We start from the raw sequence: 15489 nt of genomic DNA, 5'->3' as shown, positions 1-15489 counted from the left end.
TTTCATACAGTTTGAGGATGCAACAAGATGTTGCTTTCTAATCAGCACAATGTCTGGCAGGTCACATCTTTCTGAACTTGAGAATCAAAATGACTTCCTTTCCTCTCATGTTAACATTAAACTAACAGAATGCAAAGAGTAATGTGAGCACGTCCTCTCTGGTGTATAGTGTGGTCGGCCTCTATATTTGGTCTGTAAATAGACACTGGAACAGAGTGTGTGGTTATTGGAGAAGCTTACATGGGAGGAAAAACTTACAGATCAATAGCACAAATAGATTTCTATACAGCACACATGGTAAGTTTGTCTGTGAGGCTGGTCAGTCTGATTTAACCGCTGTTAGTATGTGACCACACTCCATCCTCCAAGTACACTGGACTTCTCCCCTTTAAACCATAAAGTCAGCACATTTTTCTAATCAGTCAACTGGCTCGCCAGTCAGCACTGAGCTATGGCTCTGTCCACTGCCTGTCATCTAAGCCAGACCACTTCTGCCTAACAACCCATGGGGAATAATGGCTGCTCCCTTCATCACTGACACTGTCCAGTACAAAGAGGCAGAGAGAGACACACGCACACACAGTTCAGCACAGCCCTCAGCTTATTCTTTCTGCGTTTTTAAACATTCATGTAAGAAAATAACTGCGCAGTAAAACATGACAATAATCTGTTGCGTAGTAATGCTGTGCATAATGGGGGGCTGCATTAGGCTTTGTTCTTTATGGTATTTTATGTCGAATGATCCTCTTAATTCCTTCAATGCGGAGTGGTGCTCATTTAGTTCATTGCAACAAGCTCAGACACAAGCCTGTGTGAAACCAATCAGTCTGCATTTGTTTGTTGAAACAGAGACTCTGCAAACTGTGAGCTTTTCATCAGCTTTGTAATTAGAATAATTTTACAATGCGATGCTTTTTACACAGAGCTGAGAACGAGTTCTGAACAGTGCGTCTGCGGCAACAAATGAGTGGGTTTTTCCATTCTAATGCAAGCGCAGCTGAATATGACACTTGGCATATAATGACACACCTGGAGTTAAAATGGGAAACAGGGTGCCAACGAAGAACAAAGCCTCCATCATCAGAGGGAACAGTTCTGGGGTAAAAATGGAGGAAGGCCAGTTTGGCTGCGTCAGTCAGTGACGAGAAAAATAACACCTAATACCAGCCATAGCATATATGCATGTTGTGACCATGTGTTGTTGTCAGTCTTGATCAATATTAACATTGGTTTATTGTGCAAACTTAAAGGTTAATCTGGGGTATTTCAGGCAGGAAGGCTGGGGAAAGAGAGACAGAGATAATGAACATGATCTGTGTGTGACCACACATGTGGAAGACTGAACTAAAAAAGGTGTGTAGTGTAAAAACTAAAAGGACACGCTCGTCACAGGATCTTTAGAGTTTTTGCTGCGGGAAGTCCAACAATAAACTGCCCACCTGCAGGAGAGCCAGTTTGCTATGCAAGAGCTACATCACCGGTGATGTGAAAAGGTGCATTAAGAATGGGCTGTTCTACCAACACAACCATTATTCTCTGAAACGGGCTCAGATAAGTTGGATTTCACAGCGTGCCCTAATAGAGATGTTGCCATGAGCGTGCTGCCTTTAAATGATCTGCAGTGTCTTTTTAAAGGATGTCAATGAACACTGGTGTTTGATCGATCACCTTAAAGGCTTCTGAGCATTCCAAAAGGCACTGTAATGCAGACAGCTCCATCGAGATTTGGGAATCCCATCCATGATCATCCAACACAAATGGTTCAATAGGAATCCTATCTTATAATGTCTTGACTATTGATTATATTTTGGACTTCATCCAAACTGGATTTAAAGCTTCTTGGGCAGATTCTCAGCCAGTTCCATATGGCTCCATCTGTTCATGTTAATATCTAGCCCTACATTCAGGCTCATATTTGTGGGTAAAACTAGGAAGACTTGCATCTATTCTCCTACTTTCTGCATTTGTAGTCAATAGGAGTTTCCTTTTTTTGTGAGTACCTTTAAAGAAAAGTTTGACCGTTCCATTGACCTGGGTTGATGGATTGCTGCATCCACTTGGCAACAGATACATTAACCAATTGCATTGATCTCTCCAAAGCTATGACCTCCAGCTATTTCCTGGGGATCCCCAAGGCATTCCCACGAAAGCCAGATGTGATGATCTCGCCGGCATGTTCTGGGTCTTCCCCATGATCTCAGCCTAGTTGGATTGGAATTGATTGGAATACTTTCACATAGAACTATCCAGAGGGAAAGCTGATCAGAAGCCAACAGCACCTCCAAAGGCTGAAATGTGAGCTCTTCATCGAATCTTTAAGAGCTTCCCCTTTAAAGTCTTTTTCTCTCACCGTGTCTTTTTCATCGTATTGGTTTCACACTTGCTTTCATTTTAGCTTCAGATAGTTTCGTCTCAGACGACACTTTCATCTATAGGAACAGCTGGTAAGAACATATGTAGCATCTGAGGGCTCTTATGGAGTACTCAGGGCTGCCAATGATCACAGCCGACCAGGGAAGTGTGAAATTAGACAGATTGAGATACCATACATGACACAAATTGGGCTTTTGGCACATCTCCATCACTTACAGATACAACATCTGTTTTAGTGGATGTCTGCGGATGAGATGACTTCTATAGCTAAGCAACCAGATGTGTGAATTTATAGAAGACATTGAATAATTGAGCTAAAAACGTATCTCCGTTTTGATCCACTTCTAGGTATAGTTCTGACGTTTGAAACATTGAACTAGTTCTTTTCTAAGGGCCGACTAATCGTTCAGACGTTCACAGAGTGCATTTACAGTCCACATCAAGCACAACGGTATGTCTTCCTATCAAGTGGAAAGTTGCCATGTTCAGATTTGGGACCAGGTAACCATGTTATAATGAACCCCCGCCTAAAGAGGGGTGGGATTAATTGTGGAGCATCCTATATTGAGCAGCCGGGGGGTGTGAAAGGAGAGAAGTGTACGAGTGAGCGAGGTTCCAAAATCTGAATTCCATATTCAGTTTTTTGGATGAAAATTTAGTATGCCTGTCATCATGATGAGAACATATCCTATAAATATCTAGGCTGGCTTTTCTTACTTAACTCAAAGTAGAGGTGGGCGAGGTTTGTTTGAGCTCCATGTCTAGCTGTACAACACAAGGAAATCTGTGGGAGAGACGGAGAGGAGAATACTTTATTTGTATGTTCCTCAAATAGTCGGTTGCAGTTTGTCCTTGTTGCTCTGATCTGCTGATACATAGTTGACTCGACTGGGAGTGGATACAGAGTACCTGCCCAAGGGGACAGTTCTTAAAATATGCTGATTAATTAAGAGACTTAAATAAAAAACTATTTTATGAGCACTCATCAGATATTCTCGGGAGTTTGTACATGTGGTGATTGGGAGTGGGGTTTATTGAGGACGCCATCATCTTTAGTGATGGCTGACAGTCGTCGACCACTTAGCCCTCTAACCTCTAAAATGTTGATTTAAGAATCATTGTTCTTTCCACCCAGCTGTGTCACAATTACTTGCGTGATTTGGGATCAATTTAAGACTGTTTGTGCAGTTAACCACCTGCGGTACAGTTGCAACTGCAATGCTCCGTTCACAATGACGCAGTGTTTCCCCAAACTGTGTCTCGTGTCTCCTTCAAGAGCCAGGCGGGCTGGGCAGCTAGAAGCGGGAGATACATTTTCAAGTCTGTCCTAATAGTCGAGAATCCTTATGTGCAATTTTGCTGGCTAAAATCTTTCCTTCCTGTGATGGCTGGCCACTAAAAAATATCTGCCTACTGGCGTTTCAATGTAGCCATCGGGGAACAAAATCCCCTTTCATGCTCAAATCTATTGAAAAGTTTTGAAGAAAAGAAAAGAAATGGCTTTATTTGTCTAAATTGGACAGCTGAAGTCTCAAGCTTAACAAAAACTTTTGAATATATTTTGTTATTGAACAGCAGGCCGCAGAATTTTCCGCTGTCAATACAATTGAAAATGCATTAGGAAGGGATATTTCAATGGCCAGCATCAACAGGGGCAATGATTATACAAAGTGAAACCTTTTCCGATGTTCATGCGGACACCTGACTATTGTTACGGGACAGACTTGAAAAATTGTAAATCCATTAAGGGGGGAAACGCACAGGTCAGAGAAGGAGAGCAAAGAAAAGCTTTTATCTGTATCCAATTATTTGCAGGAGGGCGGCGGGAGGCGTTTGTAACAGGAGGAGGCCTCAATGAAGATTATGATGGTGCCATGTGTCTATGATTAAAAAACAACAAAGATTTCATAAGAAAAAAGTGAAGTAATTTAGTCATATTCGACAATTTGTAATGAAAAGCAGTTGAAAAGCATGCAGTTGAAAGGAAAGTTAATTTGAGGTGTGCGCACAAAAGGGGATACAGCTATGAGAGCTCTCATTGGGGTGGAAGATTGCCCAATTTTGTAGTAAAAGGAAAGATTTCAAGCTAAAGTTTTCGACCATGGAAGTATATTAACTACATATTTGAGAGAGCTGAACATTCAGAGTGCGTCTCAGTCTGCCCTACTCTGAGCATTTGAGATTGAAAGAGGTAGATTGCTATACATTTTTGCACCAGACACTCCGACGTCTAGACACCACAGTTGAGTCTTTTTCGGAATAGGGGGAAAAAAGTCTGAATATACAGCTTCTCTGTAAGGACCGATTTGCAACAATATGAAGATCTAGGACAACACGATATTTCAGTATTTTATGCCTCTTCTCCTTATCGTTTAACTGACGATTTGAATTATTGTGAGGGTGTCGATTCAATAGAGCATCTGGTGGTTGAAAAATACCGCTGCCCCAGTTTCTATTTAGAAAGTAGGCGTTAAGGTCTAACACGATAACCCCTCACTTCCAGGTCAAATTGAACAGGTGACGCTCTGCACTCATTTTTTCCTCAGGGGTAATCTGACAGCCAAAGCGAGCACCTGTATTGCTGGCTCAAATATACACAATGCTAGAGAATTTTTCATGGATGCCCAAATCGTCTGCTGTCCTCCAAAGTCCCTGCTAAAAAAATATGATTCTGCTTTGCCTTAAAGACTTACATACTGAAAATAAGATGCACAAAATGCAGCGGTGTTCTCTCAGATATATTGTCATGCCAGGCATCAATATCAGATCGTATAACGTAGTGCATTGGTCATGACATACTTATTGAAATTTACCCTCAGCGGTTAAGCGACATTGTTTTATGACTGAAAAGAAAGGCAAGGCAAGGATATCAACCTTGAGAAGAAGTGCTGAGACGTCAATTGGGTAACAGGAAAATAAAATATACTAAAAACGCTGTGTTCACAGTTTGAGTCTAAATCGGTACAACTTATTCTTAGTAAAGGACCAGCGTGTATGAATAAGTGGCATCAGGCAGTGAGGTTTGCAGACTGCAACCACTTCCCCTTCCAAGCTTGTTGGAGAACCTACAATGACCAGGAAACTCGCAACAACAACAACAAAAGGTACTCTCTGCAGCCAGTGTTTGGTCAGTCCGCGCTGGAGAGACATTGCAGACTCCGTGGAATAAGGCTCCCGCTGGACCTGCTGAACAGATTTGAACAAATTCCCTGTTTAATAGACAAAAAATGAGGCACAAATGTAGCACCTGGCTTGCTTTATAGGACATGCTGAAGCCGAAGGAGTCGGAGTTAGCAGTTTGAGTCATGTATAGAGGCTGTGTGGCCCTGGTTGGTTGAAACAATTAAAGCATATAGCAATAATGAATGCAATGTAATTAAAGGCCATTAAGTACAGGCATTAATGAGCAGCTGCTGCAGCAGTGGCTTCTCCGAGGACACTGGCAAGACTTTCCACAGAGTTAGGAATCTTCATGGGTGCTTTGGAGCCTGAATAAACATCAAAACTAGGATAGCCGTCTTTAATAACTTCAAAATGAAAAAAAAAACATGGCAACGTGTCCAAGCCCTAGTCTTCAGACGAAAATGTTTATTAGTTTTAGTAACATTGTAACATTGTACCCTTTATAGTTTTAGTCGATTAAAACTCAAAATATTTTAGTCCAGTTTTAGCCAATAAAAAGTCATCACATTTTAGTCAAAACGTCTTCTTGAGAAAATATGACCCCCCCCCTCCAGTGTCCCTTTTCTTGTTTGCTTCAGGTAAAAGTCAGACTTTGAATTGCAGGACATCATCCATACAGTAAATGAACAATGTAGACACCGCATCTAATCATCACTTCTCATTTTAACAGTCTGACTGAAGCAGAGAGCCGATGATCGCTCCTTTCGTGCAGTCAAATGACGCGTAAAAAACGCCCCTTTTTCTGTGAGCGTGCACAGAGCCTGAAGCAGAAAGCCTGGGTGACACAGAGAAAGTTCACAACCGCCTTCGTGATACCCGTTACCCAGTTACAGGAATGCATTGCTTGTATTTTGACAGACAGATCAGACGCACAGCGGGGACAGAGTTTTTATTATCCACGATCTATTTTTAGCTCGTCAACGTCTCGTCTTCGTCATGGAAAATAGAACGTTGACGAACATTTTTCGTCACTAATTTTAATAACAAAATTAACATTGGTGCCGTCTTTATTTGAAGCCTGTTTTCTAAATGCTGCACGTGTTGTCCAAATGTAAAATATACAATAATGTAAAAGTTTTTTTCCCTTGTGTTTTCTAGATCTGCATATATTTTGTTAAATTTTAGTGTGTTGAGCTTAAGGACAAATGTACACAGTGTTTCTTTAAACCTACCCTACAGAGTAGCACAGAGAGCCAGAAAGAGATAATTGTATGTTCTTATTATCAATGAATTACTGATTATGGCAACTAAACATCATGGACATTTATCTGCCTCTGTCCAACTGATGATAATGCTAGGATACTGTTACATAAAATGTTTCAGGCTTGTTGACTAATAGCAATTATCAAGTAACAAAATATTGTCCCCTAAGCCCATGAAAGAACAAATGCCATGGAAAGAAAAAAAAAACACTTCTTCTTCAAATCTTGAAGAAAGACTTTTAAGATTCTGACTTTTCTGGTAAAAATGATACAGCCTCACTTAAGTGCCAGGTAAACCTGCTCCTCTGTCAGGTAAACTTCCAGAGGTGTTCTTCCACCGTCACCTTCTTCACTGTCACTAACCTAACAGTGCACCGTGCTCTGCTTGAAGCCCCTTTGTATAAAAGTGCCTGAACTATGTCTGTGTGCGAGGAGAAGATTGTGGGAAAAAGCTTCATTCCAGGTCAGCCTTGAAGAGGATGCCATGTGTGAAGATCAGAGATGCGTAAACACATCAAGAGGTAGATGGAAGGAGGCTGCTGCGGTCCCCAAGGAGGGAGACATAAGGCCTCTTATTGCCATGTGTCAGACCTGGCTCTCACCTGCAGTATGCACACAGCAGCAACAGTGTGGGGTATATGAGTGTGTGTGACAGAGCACTACATTTGCATGCACAGAACATTATAGAGAGAGACACAGCAGAGGCAGGAAAAGAAGAGAGATAACATCCACTACAAAAACCCAGTTTACTGTAAAACTCCTGTTTCCATGAACATGAGCAGTAATGAGATCTCTCCCCTTCCCTTTATCTTATTATGCAACCGAGGCTTGCATTATATATTATTGTATAATGATGTCAGAGGTTCGTCCTTATTGTCAGAGCATTTACAAATAATCTTCTGCTGAATTATGAACATTGAAAGCATACTGAATGCACTTCACACGACAGTAATAGCTTCCCTACATGTGATTAACTCTTATAACCCCCCACCCAAAAAAACCCTAGTTCAAGCATACACTGACAAGAAAAATCTACTTCTTTTAAGCAGGAAATTGCGTATCTCATAGTGGAACATAAGCGATAACTACTTTTTTACACCTCACTCCAAACCTATATTGGTAATTTGTAACTTTACAAGAGGAGTTATAGCAAAAGGTTTTCACAACCCAACCATGAGCAGACATGCCGTCTTTGCTCCAACGATCTTAGCTCTCATGAGTGGCTGAATTCTGTTTTGTGAGCTGCTCGCTGTGCAGCATAGAGTCCTCTTGACAGCCACCTACATTTTGGTGTATTGATGTAGAATTAACAATGATTATTAATAGGGCTGTCAAGGTTAACCCGTTAATAACATGTTAACGCACATTCCCTTTAACGCAACCAATTATTTTAATGCACGCGCGCTCTATTGTTATGACCCTCCGCCCGCCCCGTAGTTTGAGAAATTAGGAAGTGATGCAGCGGTAATGTTGTGGATAGCAAGCAGAAACAAACCTCCGTGAGCAGAAATGAAACTTTTGTGACTTAATTAAACAGACTGCTGATGAAGACAGTCAACACAGCGGACAGAGAGACAGAAAGAGGGGGCGGGGCCAGAAGCTGTGCAGAGAGCAGAGGTGCAGGTGTGTTGGGGGACTGAAGCAAAGCAAAGTGATCAGATTAAAGTAGTTTGTGAATTAAGGTGAAGAAGAGAGTACAATTAAAGTGTGGAAGGAGGAAATAAGCATGTAGAAGGAGGGTAATCCAGACTGAGTAAGTCTACATGTGATGTGCTTCTCACAGAAATCATTGATATATGCGATGATTGCCATGTTATGCTTTCAGCATATGCAGTACCTTTGAGGTTATTCTGTAGAATATTCTGGACAGTATTTGTCATTGTTTTGGAATGTTGCAGTAATAATAAACATACATTTGCATAAAGGAAGCATATTTGTCCATTCCCATGTTGATAAGAGGATTATAAACTTTAAAAAATATCTCTTTAAGGTACATTTACAACAGGCAAAAAATGTGCAATTAATTTGCGATTTATCATGAGTTAACTACGGACCACCATGCGATTAATCGCGATTAAATATTTTAATCGATTGACAGCCCTAGTTATTACATATTTCTCTTTTGTATTTCAAACTGGCAATATAAATTTTAACTGTACGCACATGTTGAAACAAAAGTAAGTTTATAATTGAAAAGATGTCGCTGCTTTTGCTTGGCTTATAGAACATTTTTGCATCAAACTTAAACCAATGCATTTAAAAAAGGTTTCATGAGCAACATTCAAAAGAGGAAATGCACAGTATTTTCAACAATGTGCTCAATGATCAAAAAACATTATTTGGGGAAAGCTGAATGTGGAATAAGTCTCAGCTGTACTTTTGACACTGTGAAATCAGTTCATTTTTTTTCTCTGTGGCGTCTTCACAGCCTTTAGGTGGGAAAGGGAACAAACCCAGCAATGTTCATGATCATTTCAGGAGTGGAGCAGGAGAAAGATTCTGACAAACAAAGAGAGAGGGGTGTATAAGGGCTTCCTTTTCGTTTGGTTTTCTTTGTAAGAACATCAGGTCCCTGTTTTTGTGTTGTTTTAGTTCAGACAGGAAGTTAAATGCACAAAAGCCTTGTTCTTTTCCACATCTCCAACTATAATTTAAACCGATCAGCAAAAACATTATGATCACTGACAGGTAAAGTAAATAACATTGATTATCTCGTTACAATTGCACCTGTTTATGGATATGTAAGACAGCAAATGAACATCCTCATGGGCAAACGTGAGGATGAGAGTGACCCAGATAAGGGCCAGATTGTGGTGGTTAGACGGCTGGGTCAGAGGGTCTCCAAAACTGCAGCTTTTTTACATCATGTGGATGGCTGGGTGCGTGTGCGTCGCTTACCTGGGGAAGACATGTCACCAGGATGCACCATGGGAAGAAGGCAAGCCGGCGGAGGCAGTGTGATGCTTTGGGCAACGTTCTGCTGGGAAACCTTGGCTCGTACCATTCATGTGGATGTTACTTTGACACGTACCACCTACCTAAACAGTGTTGCAGACCCAAGTACACCCTTTCATGGAGACGGTATTCCCTAATGGCAGTGGCCTCTTTCAGCAGGATAATGTGCCCTGCCACACTTCAAAAATGCTTCAGGAATGGTTTGAGGAACACGACGAGTTCAAGGTGTTGACTTGGCCCCAAAATTCCCCAGATCTCAATCCAGTCGAGCATCTGTGAGATGTGCTGGACAAACAAGTCCCATCCATGGAGGCCCCACCTCGCAACTTACAGGACTTAAAGGATCTGCTGCAGACGTCTTGGTGCCGAATACCACAGGACATCTTCAGAGTTCTCATGAAGTCCATGCATCAACGGGTCAGGGCTGTTGCCGGCAAAAGGGGGTCTTACACAACATTAGGCAGGTGGTCAATAGTGGGTAACCGACAGAATGTATTATGTTTTTATGCATGGTGTTTTTATTCCCACATACTTCACGGAAGTGCTGAACCAAAAGTCCCACTAGCAAGAACGTTTGGTGTCCCTTCTAGCAACAAGAAAGTTACATTTGTTTAGTTACTGAACTCTCCTGCTTTTCGGCTTACACTTTCACGCATTCTGAATGCCAGATGTTGAGTGAGAATCTTTTTATCTGAATATAGTTTTTAGATTTAAACCACATCCTGAATCAAGAATTGAATTATGAGTTCAAAACACGTTTTGTTTTTAGGAGAAAAAGCCTGTTTATTCATTTTTAAATATCTATATATATCGTAACAGCCAGACAAATAGTAAAAGATATTAGGAAGCTCAAAAAAAGAAACAACAATGACATGTTTGTTTTTCTTTATTTGTTCAGTCAAACCAAAGGTGCACACTTTTCTCTACTTCATAAGTCTGTCATTTTTCTAAGAGCTGTTTTCAGAGGTGAGAGACAGTGTAGTCGTAGGTGTGTGTCTGTCTGAGCCCGGAGGATCTGGGTTTGGCTGTGATAATGAAACTTTGATTGGTAAACAATGAGGGCATTGCCTTTAGGTATAAAGAGGAGAAGGTGTAAAATCTTACATTCTGTTCTTTATATAACTGACTTTTCAGAAGGCCCACCAAGACATGCTGTTCCTGGAGAGGAGCTCCTGTTTATGGAGATACGGTCAAATTGGCTGTCCATATATTTGAGAGACGGTGGAGTGTCTCTGGATAGACATTTTAATGTGAGGCCAGAGGGTACTGAATATTTGATAGTGGGTTCATTACTATGGAAAACTCTCTATGTGAACAGTATTTTAAAGGGTTGAAGTGAAAGCAGGCCAGAGGCTGCATCTAAGGACAGGAAAGTAGATGCCTATCATGCAAACTAACTATTTAATATTCACATTGGAGGTCATTCAGAAACTGGTCTAAGATTTAGGCTTGTTTGTTACCAAGATCCACCTTCTAGCCCCTAAACAGAAAAACCCAGTAAAACATGGTTGATGTCATGGACACCTTTTGTTCCCCTGTAACACAATCACACCACGTCACTGAAGTTGTCACGGAGGTCGGACTCGGAATCTCAGAAAGAAGAGCGAAGTGTAAGACACACCCGCAGACTGAACGCTAATGTTGTTGGTCAAAGTGCTTGTGTTTATTTAGCAATCTGCTGCCTTGCTCAATGTTGCGTCAACACTGAGCAAACGTCGATGACACTGATTGATGCGAGATTTGCTAGGCGGTACTGAAATGAGGTCTCCATCTGTAAGAGGATAAAAGAAAGATAGTAGAAGCTAGAGGACACCACCATAAAACCCCAAAATTCAGACTATTATTTTTTGGCTTCTGATTTTTTTTCTTCACAAAAACAAGAAAAGGAATCTACTCAGTAAACCCCTCTGCTTTTTTAAAGTTTCCAATGAAGTCTTTGCAGTCGAGACGGAAAAGTAGGTTTTCTTGCCACTGAGCTCCTTGTGCTCTTTGTGGTGTCAACTTCCTGCAGTCAAGGTCTTTACCTTAAGAACAAGTGCAGCAGTTATAGATCACTCTTTTTGATTAGTTGAGTGTGTGCACTCGATGAAAGTAGATAAATGTGCTGTTTTAAATGTAGAATAAAGCCACTGGAATGCCAACGGTCTATGAATGGATTATACGATCCATCCACAGCTTTGAAACCTTTACAGATGCAAATTGGAGTTGATTCCGGTCGCATACAAATTAGTATGTAATATAAACATTAAGTGAAATAGTTAATAAGTAATTACAACTGTTGTAGATTAATATTATTGTTCTTCATAGAGCTAAAGTTTTTTGCTGCAACAACATTTGTTTCAGAGCTAAATAATTTAGCTTACAGTTCATCTACACCCTTTACACCACGTTTACATTTCTCTATCAAGTTAATTCTCTAGTTTTTGATAGGACACCAATGAGGTTTAAACTGGCAACTGGTCTGTTTCCTTATTGGTCCCATAAACCACGATGGAGGTCCTCCACTTGAGCATCATCTCCTAATTATTAATGCATTATTTTTTTTTATAAATGTACACAAACAATTTTGGAGCTCTTTTATCTTTGTGCTTTGCCACCTGAAGTTAGGCCTGCCTCCCAGGGCTGCAGAGCCTGCCAACATGTTATTTATAGTTGAAGAATTCTGTCTGAACATGTCGTGCAGCCCATTCTGCTGATCGAACTGACAGGATTTCATTCAAAGCTCGAAAATGAAATGCCATGGCTGCCCTGCAGTTATGTACTTGCACCAGGTCGGGTCATGACAGGTGCTGTAAGACACAGGGGGGGTCTACAAGCACATCTAGAAGTAAGTGGGAGGCCACCTTGTTAACTTCTCTTTGTACCAAGCAAAGATGTCTATACCATTCTGCTGAGCAGTGGTTGGAGTCTGCTGAAGATGCCAATGGTTGTATTTGAGGTAAATACTCATTTTCATTTATATTTACAGTGCAACATTTTTTTGCAATTTACAACTTAAACACATAAAAATATATATTTTCAGTGCATACTGGTAAGAGTAGAGTTATAGAGCACACCTGCAGATATGCAACATGAATAGACTGGCTAAAGCGTTTGTAGAACAAGGATTTTCAGGTTCATTTATCACGTCAAAATGAAACCATGAGTATAAGGATTTTTTTAACAAGATGCTCCGACTGGCAAACAAGCAGATCGAGCAGTGGTGTGAAAAGAAAAAAACGCTGCACAAGTTGCTTTCACAGTCACAGAGTTGTGTATACCCATCAGGTAAAAGAAGTACAGTATACATGCATGTGATAGCTTCAAACCCAGCTGTTGAGTAAGATGGCATTAAAGAAACAAAGGAGACAACACAGGGATGTGCTGTAGATAATATTCCTAAGATGAACAATGGAAGGAACCAAAGGTATGTGCCACAGAAGGACTGTGAACTTTACCTCCACTCTTAGAGAACAACCAGGTACTACACAAGAAAAGGTCAGAGGCGTCACATGTCAGGGAACACAGGAGGGAGAGAGGCAGTGTGATGCATCATGTCATCATTTGAGACAGCCATGCGCCCTCTCGCTCAGCTGATCAATACCTGACAAAGACCTTCCGCATGTTGTGGTAGAACACGATATATTTGCGTTACTTTCTAAATGTAAAAAGGCACTTCCAAAGAAAGCACGAGAAAAATCATTTTCTTTTTAATTTAAACATGTATTTCAGCAAAGGGCGAGAGAACCGCATCAGCCTTTCATGTAACTCATCGAGCAGGAAATGCTTCTGTGCTCCTAATGGACCCTGACGCTGACGGACGGAGGTGAAATTTCATGGCGTGGAGATCAAACACAAAACCTTCCAGTCATGTCATGATTTTGATTAATAACCAGGCTGTCATGCACAGTTTCTCATGACGCTTAAATAGCGGCCTTGTCTCAGTCATTTAATAGTGCTACAAGAAATTTGCAATTCATATCCTTCCACAGAAACCCTGGTTAATGTGCAGAATAGTCTCGCAAAGCCAGTTCACAAATTTCACATCAGTCAATAGATAATATTCTGGCAAGGTTGAAGTTGTGGGCACATCGGACCAGGAGAGGTGAACCGCTCGAATGCAGTCTAGCAGAATTGCCATAGGCGTTACGCAAGACAGAAGCACCATGGGAGAAGTGAGAAGGGACCTCTGACCTTAAAGTAGTTGAAAATGATGATGCAGTAACAAAAAATACTTGAAATTATGCAGGATAAACAACAGCTGCTGTTTTCTAGTAACACAAACTATATTCATGAGGCATGAAGAAGAGATGAAGAGACGGCGTGGGCCCATCCAAACCTTTTAATCGCACATCTATGATCAATACTTGAGACCAAAATAGTTGTAGTAACAGAGCAATTGGGCCTATGGAAAAGAAGATGATTATTAATGCCAATAAATCCAATAACAAGTGAGTCCAATTAACAATACCTTGTGTAAAGGAGAAGCAGATGAAAGATGATTGGAACTTCACTTTACTTCATTCACATATTTGAGCATCAGTTGGAGTAATTGAAGCTCCTCGAGCTGGTGAAGGAACAGGTGGCAGTTGTCTTTGCAGTTAAGAGTCGATGACATAACCAGGCTGAACCTACTGTGGGAGGCTGAGTGTTGGCAAGATACCAGAGAATGATTGAATCAGATGAAGTCACCCATGACTGTAGAAGTCATATTGGAGTCACTGAAGAGCAGTGGACAAATAGGGCTGTCATGAAGGAGTTGGCCTGTCTATTGAGGTCCTGCAGTCGATGTCACAGCTTCTAACAGACACCACACTGTTGGAAAGAAAGTACCTTCTTCTCAGCCTTGCTGGCTCTGTAAAAACATACCTATGCTGACTGCTAAGGCAGCAAAGTTTCAGGAAAGAAAAATGATATTTCAATAAAAAAGAAAAAAAAAGCCGCAAGCCAAATTGTAAGATATTACTTCGAATAATTTAATCACAAAGATGCAGGAGAAGGGACCATTTTTGGGGGGTAAGCACATGACTTTGCAGTATTCAAGTCATACACAATGACTTTACTAACTCTGAAAGTTAACTGTAGACCTTGGACAAACAGCACTTCAATGCATAGAAGCTGCTTGTTTGTTGGTGTGAGAATCACATGCGTGGGTTTGCGCTAGAGTGTGCATGCTGACACCATGCAAGGGCTGCAAAGTGCCTTTGTAAGTTAATCGTTCCATCAATGTAGCAGTAATGTAGCAGTGTGTCTGGAGGCCTAACTGTATCCAACATTGATTGATAATAACTGATAGTAAATCATAGCTACATGGATGATGTAAAAGCCATAGAACTTTTTAGGCAGACATTTGAGTTTGAAGCCAAAGTGTTTTAACCAGCGACCTCATTGTACGACTTTCCTTAAATGGCTTGCATGCATACTGTTAGGAAAGCGTAAGCTGCTAAAATGTAACCTCAGAGCTATACAGCAGGATGCTTGAGTCAAGCTTCTCCAAGCTTGTCCAAGCTAAACTAGGTAACCAGATATTCTGATAGGGTCAAAGTTAAGTTAATTTGGGGTTAATTTGATCAAAGCTAACTCGTTTCTGGAATAATATTTGAGCCTCAAAGATGGGTGAACGAAGAGCAAGTTGAAGAGAGAGTCTGTTGGCTTTTCCATGCCAAAGCTTTATGACGGACCAACCACTGCTGGGTGATGGAAAACACGGCACAGTGACTCCATGTATGTTGTGCTGTATCAGGGGGCCATGGGTTACAACATTGGTGACAGTGACCAAACAGCAGTTTAAAATAGC

Source organism: Semicossyphus pulcher, unplaced genomic scaffold (assembly GCF_022749685.1).
Source record: "Semicossyphus pulcher isolate SPU_LCO1_2020_fin unplaced genomic scaffold, fSemPul1.0.p SCAF_17, whole genome shotgun sequence".
NCBI lineage: Eukaryota > Metazoa > Chordata > Actinopteri > Labriformes > Labridae > Semicossyphus > Semicossyphus pulcher.
Note: the sequence above shows the minus strand (reverse complement) of the source record.